A 7,035-nucleotide genomic window follows, 5' to 3' on the forward strand; every position below is an offset into this window, starting at 1 on the left:
GAATAGTTCGATTGGTTGGTAGCGCGTCTGCCTTGTAAGCGCTAGGCTGCGGGTTCGATTCCCGCCCGGGCCGGATTTCATTCTGAACGGATAATGTTCATTCTCGGAACGGCTGGCTTTCTCCTATCTTGTGTTCCTCTTCGATTTTGGGACGATAAGACCTCAGCAGTTACAGTTCCCTCTATCAAACCTCAATATCTTCCTATCCTGTCTTCCTTCTTTCTTCGCTTTCGGGATGATAATACCTTACCTACCTATGCTGTTTTTTCTTTCTTCTCCGCCGGGAATCGAACCCTCACTTACCCGAGTAGTCTTCGTTGGTCATGCCCATAATGTTCATAGCTTGTACTTGTTTTGAGGGTCACCTATGTTAGGCTACGCCGAGCAAGGCCAATAAATGGATGGGTGACTTGAACCTTATATTGGGAATAAAGGGAGAACGGGCTCTATTCTTGATTTTAAATCATTACATGAAAGTAAAATCGAAAAATCAAATCAAGAATAATAATAAACTGAATATTAAACAAAAGTAGGTACATAGGTACTGATTTTCTCTAATCACGATCGAATAAACTACGGGCTAAAAAATTCCCGGAGGGACGGGCCGTAAGTACTGATTTTCTCTAATCACGATCGAATAAACTACGGGTCAAAAATTCCCGGAGGGACGGACCCAGCTTGTTGTGTTAAGAGAGGGAACTGTAATAACAGAGGTCCTATTGTCCCGAAAGCGAAGAGCGTATGGAATATTAGAAAGTCCGCCGTTCTGAGAACAAACCCTATCTGTTTAAGATGAAGTCCGCTATGGGCAGGAATCGAACCCACAAACTAGGGCTTTCAAAGCAGATGCACTACCATTCAAGGCGACTAGGCTGGCTATACGCAACGTCTTTTATTTCAATGCCTTCATTCTTTTGAACAAAGGATGAGTACTGTTAAGGGAAAGATTACATCGACATTGACAGTAGAATTTCATTGTGGCAATTTAATTGATTGATAATGCCGTTTCTTTTATTGGTTTTCTTCTCTTTTTTTTTCTTGGCCTTCATTTCCTGGTATACATTGCTATTAATTTCTGATTATTATTATTATCATTCAATCTAGTCTTGTCTGGTCTCTAGTCCAGGAGATCCAAATTCAATTCCCGGCAGTGTCAAAAAACTTCATTTTTCGGCAACTCTGTTTGGTGCATTTTTTTTTTTTTTTTTTCCCAGGATTGGGGAGAGTTTGTTTTGACCGGTAGGTCATTTTGAGTGAATTCAACATAATAGTGACTACTGGATCTATGTAGGCATATCTCTTTTGTATACATTGATCTATGTAGTCATTTCTATTTTGTACCCATAGGAGTATTGTAGAGATAACTGGGGAATGTTAATGGTCCGCCTATATCACTATTATCAGTGCAGGAGAAACAACATTCCTCGCCTAGTGGGCCTTACTGTGGTCTACCATGCAGGAGATTGGAATTCAAGTCCCGGTGGTGAAGAAAATTTCGTTTGGTACATTTAAACCAATTGGAGGGCAGCACGTCTACCTTGTAAATGCTAATTCCCACCGGGTTGTTCTTTTTGTATCTGCAATACACCGGGGTGATGGTCTCTAGCCATATTCGATTGGCTTGTCCCGAACCGCAGTCAACCATCGTGAGGAATTCTGCTTGGTCTTTGAAAACAGAGAGAACCCTTGGAAAACTGCCAGCTAGCTAGGCTGGTTAGGGTTAGCTGTTCTCCTCCCTGTTTATAGTCCCACAGCCAGACGCTAGTCTACTCTCTGTTTAACGTCCCAGTAGAACTATGGGGACGTTAACCGTAGCCAGACCTTCCCTAGCGGTACTCTGAGGCTGTGTTACGGTACTAGTGCAAGTGCTGGTTACGGTACAGTGACAGTCAGCTGATTAGGGTACAGTACCAGGCTGATTTAGGGTACAGTGGCCAGCTGGTTACCGGTACGGTGCCAGCTGGGTTAGGTACGGTGCCAGGCTGGTTAGGGGTACAGTGCAGCGTTAAGTGTACAGTTTCAGGCTGTATTACGGTAGTGCCAGTCTGGTTAAGGGTACAGTGCCAGGCTGGTTTACGGTACCGGTGCCAGGCTGGTTAGGTACGAGTGCCAGGCTGATTTAGGGTACGATGCTACGCCACTAGTTCGGTGCATCGTAGACAGTAATGGACTCGCAGTGTATAGGACTATAGGGGATACGGGTCATTGCGTCAATGATAAGAGTTTGGTCTCTATATGTTTCCTAGGAACAAGTCTAGGGGACTCCAAGTATAATGTTCATAGTCAACTAGAGTCCACTGTCCACTAGGATAATGTATCATTGTAGGTACTAGAATGAACCTTGAAAACGCAGCTCATTTAGGCTTGAGGAGGTCTCTTCTTGATCCCTTGTGTGCCGCGTCCATTTTTGTTTCGGACTATTGCACTGAAGGACTATTCCACTAATTGTCCACTAACCAGGATAATGGATTATTCTACTAGAAACTAGAACTAGAGAGTCCCCTGTCCACTAGGATAATGGATTATTGTTCAGTGGACATTCAAAACATGATGGTTGAACCATTAGTGCAGTTTTCTTGTGGATCAAGGTGAATAAGGAACCTTGAAAATGCAGCTCTTTTAGGCTAAAAACAGAGCGGAGAGCAAAGAGCTTTTTGTTTTGTGCGGTTTGAATTTGTTGCATCGCGTCGCTTCCCCTTACCTGCTCGATGATCTATTCTTTCGATTTCCACTCCACTCTGTTTTTAGACCTAACAGGCACAATTATGGCAGTCGCTTACATGAATCTATACATGATGGTCATGTACCTCTTTTGATACATGATGGTCATCAATTTATTGACTTGGACTCGAACCCTGTATCTCCAGATTCGAAGACCGCCGCACTAACCACTACACTACTGGGGTTGCTAGGGCTGATGATGCTATTGATGATTCATTAGCTGAAATCTCAAGTCTAGAACGAGCCAGGAAGTGAACTCAAGTCTGAAATAATGTCAGATATTACAACACATCGGCCTATAAGAACTAGAAATTCTATCGAGTGACTATTGTTCATGGAATTTATACGTTATTCATCCTGCTCTCCAGTCACAAATGAAATGATGAAGTGCCTATGGCATTCTAGGTAATGCCCGAGAAGTGTTAGAAGTGCCAATGGCTCTCAGTACGAAGCCAATGGCTGTGAGTACCTTCACATTAACAAAGGAAACTTGAATATTAAGCCCGGATCACACGCTAAGATTCGTCTGCAGACTTATCTTCCAACTTGATCTCACATAACCTTGTGAAGCAGCGCACACACTCATTTGACAAACGTCGATCGAAGTATAACGAAGAACGGTTTTCAGTCAAAGAAACAAACACCAAAGACACTTCGTCGCTTTTAGCGTTATAGCGCCTCGCCTGTACCAAACCATAGGAAAATCAGGGGAAACGAGCTTCAAAAGAGCTTAATACGACTCTTGTTGACCAAGTTGATTGGAGACAAATCCTAATGCCACCCACTCAAGCTCAGACCATCTGGCAGACCGCGGTCTCCTCAGACGGTCTAGACAGACCTATGATTATGTTGTAAAAATCTAGCCGTAGTAGGACCTAGGTTAGGTCTGACAGATCCAGGTTAGGTTCTGAGCGTGTGTACCGCGGGGCTATAGACTGTCCGAGTGTATCATATTTCCTGAGCCCTGGAAGTGTTATAGCACCTGAGAACTTTGCTAGATAATAAAATATATACTGAACTGCATTAGATTACACTTCATGTAGCCCTCATATAGATAGATAAAGATATAATAAATACGAGAATATTAGTAATGCTAAATGAGTAAGTATCACAGTATATAACTACATATACAAACGAATAGATTCAAGTAAACTGAAATTGGATTAAAAATAAAATCTGCAAAAAAGGAGAGCCGATAATAAGGGTCCCCATTATCCTATCCAACCCACAACTAAAAAAAGGAAACCTAAAAAGGTGAAATATCTTAAGGCCTCACGTGAAAGAAAAATTGTGGTTTGGTGGAAGAGCTCCTCTAGGAGTAAACCCTGCCACTTAAAAGAAAGCGTAACAAAAAAATGGAAATTTTCTTCAAGTGGGGGAACATATTTGGCCAGATTTCAACACATGATATTGGAGGGTAGGGTCTGGCGGTGTCTGCCTTGCAGGTCGCGGGAGAGCGGGTTTAATTCCCCGAAATTTTGTTATTAGATTGGCGGGTAGGGTCTGCGGTGTCTGCCTTGTAAGTGCAAGGTTGCGGAATCGATTTTCGCCCGGGGCTAATTTTATACTCAACAGATAAGGTTCGTTGCCGGAACGACTGGCTTTCTCGTATCCTGTGTTTTCTCTTCGTTTTAGGGACGATAAGACCTTTGTAGTTACAGTTCCCCTCATCAAACAAACAAAAAAATCGTCCAGTTGAAACCTACAGAACTCGCTTCGTACGGTGAAATACTGAGGTTAGATTCTTCCGGTGCCAGAATTCTAGTATTCCTAATCCTGGTCCTGATGCAACATCCTTTCCATTGGCATTCATCTGGTTAGGAATTTGGCGTAGGCACAAACACAAAGTAAATGAGGAACTAAGGATATTTGATTTCAATACCTGTACTACCTGCCTGGTAGGCTTATACCTGGCTGGTAGGCTTAGCAAGGCTTATACCTAGCTGGTATTAGGCTTAGCAAGGCTTAGGCATTCGAATAAACAAAAGACTTTGTTTATGTTATCTGGTACCTGAGTAGGTACAATAGTAGGTAGTAGCAAAGTAAATGAGGAACTAAGGATATTTGATTTCAATACCTGTACTACCTGCCTGGTAGGCTTATACCTGACTGGTAGGCTTAGCAAGGCTTATACCTAGCTGGTATTAAGCTTAGGAAGGCTTAGGCATTCGAATAAACAAAAGACTTTGTTTATGTTATCTGGTACCTGAGTAGTAGGTATACAATAAACATGGAAATAGCTAGTATAAATACTGATGCTAGTTGGTATTGTTTAAATAACATGGAAATAGCTAATATACTTAAAAATATGTAACTGCTAGTAAGGTATTGTTTAAATAGTTGCAAGTAGGTTACTTTGGGTTTTCACCTGTCGATTAGACGTGAGGTGAAGGAAGTTCTTGCCTACCGTATGTCAATAACAATAATAATGTTGGTAATAACTAGGCTTGCCAAATATCCAAAATGTCGATTCGGGACGCGAATCCGCGAACATAATTGCAAAATCCGCGAACATAATCGCAAAATCCGTAGGTAGTAGGTATACAATGAACATGGAAATAGCTAGTATAAATACTGATGCTAGTTCGTATTGTTTAAATAGTTGCAAGTAGGTTACTTTGGATTTTCACCTGTCGATTAGACGTGAGGTGAAGGAAGTTCTTGCCTACCGTATGTTAATAACAATAATAATGTTGGTAATAACTAATAACAATTCTTATTTATACTGCTAGAATCGACCAAAGAGCCCCTTTAACACAGCAGTAGGTTTCTTTTGTTATTGTGCTCAAATTCTTAAATTACATATATTGAGTATACAATTCCATGCCGAATTGAACCCACGCCCTCCTGTTTATCAAGCGTCTTGACCACTAAGAACTTTAGCTCAGACGCTCAGTTAGAGCACTTTTAGTTCATGATCTTCTCTGTGTAGATCGGAAGCCGCTTGTACGGGTTCACCACCACGCAGAACAATCCGGAGTATGTCTGTAACATGGAAACGTTGAAAAATAAGAAATAGGTGAGTTATGTTGTTCCGCAGTACCTATATCTGCGACATACTAAAAAATATTTTTAGTTTTAGTAATAGTCACCAATCTCGGTGGTGTAGTGATTAGCACGGAGGGCTTGCAATTTCGAGGTTGGTGGTTCGAGTCCAAGTCAATTCATGAAATTTAGCATAGAGTATTGTGTTTGGATAAAAAAAAATTTTATTTTAAGTAATAGTAACCAATCTCGGTGGTGTAATGATTAGCACGGAGGGCTTGCAATTTCGAGGTTGGTGGTTCGAGTCCAAGTCAATTCATGAAATTTAGCATAGAGTATTGTGTTTGGAACGACATTTATGACAAGCAGTTATGCTTAACAATTCATGTGCTCGTACCTACAGTAATAGGTACCACTTGAAAAGTTGAAAATCCAATAGATCAGTTGCGCTTACTTGGGTGATGTTTCAAAGTCATAGAGCAGGAAAAATGAGGACCAACGGAATTTTTCTTTTACTTTGGGGGAGGACTTTATTCTATAAACAGATAAGGTTCGATTTCGGAACGGCTGGCATTCTCCTATCCTGTCTTTCTTCTCTCTTCCATTTCGGGACGATTTCAAGACCTTAGCAGTTACAGTTCCCACTATCAAACCTTTTTTAACTTTTATTATTCAACGTTCCCTTTATCAAACTCTTTCTCCTCGTACCACTGTTTTAACTGCTAAGAGTGCTAAGTCTTTGTAAGTTTCTTTGAAGATGGGAACCCATTAGGTAACTATCTTTACTTGAGGGCATCACAGGACAAACTGAATTGATTTAAAAAATACCGGTAAATCTTGAACTCTGACGTCACGGCATACGCTCCCGTAGGCGATGACGTCACATCTAATGTCCCAAGCAAAGCTCCCTCGCAGGAAACACAATACATTAATGTGTTTGTGCGCATACGTTTCTGCGCATTTCTTTCTGCTCCTCCGCAAGCGTGCTTGCATACTGGCGCTACCTAGCGGGGGGAGGACTTTATTCTAAACAGATAAGGTTCGATCTCGGAACGGCTGGCATTCTCCCATCCTGTCTTTCTTCTCTCTTCCATTTCGGGACGATTTCAAGACCTCAGCAGTTACAGTTCCCACTATCAAACTTTTTTTACCTTTTATTATTCAACGTTCCCTTTATCAAACTCTTTCTCCTCGTACCACTGTTTTAACCGCTAAGAGTGCTAAGTCTTTGTAAGTTTCTTTGAAGATGGGAACCCATTAGGTAACTATCTTTACTTGAGGGCATCACAGGACAAACTCTACTGAATATGATTAGCATAAATCACGCAC

This window comes from Diaphorina citri, unplaced genomic scaffold, assembly GCF_000475195.1.
Source record: "Diaphorina citri unplaced genomic scaffold, Diaci psyllid genome assembly version 1.1 scaffold1754, whole genome shotgun sequence".
NCBI lineage: Eukaryota > Metazoa > Arthropoda > Insecta > Hemiptera > Psyllidae > Diaphorina > Diaphorina citri.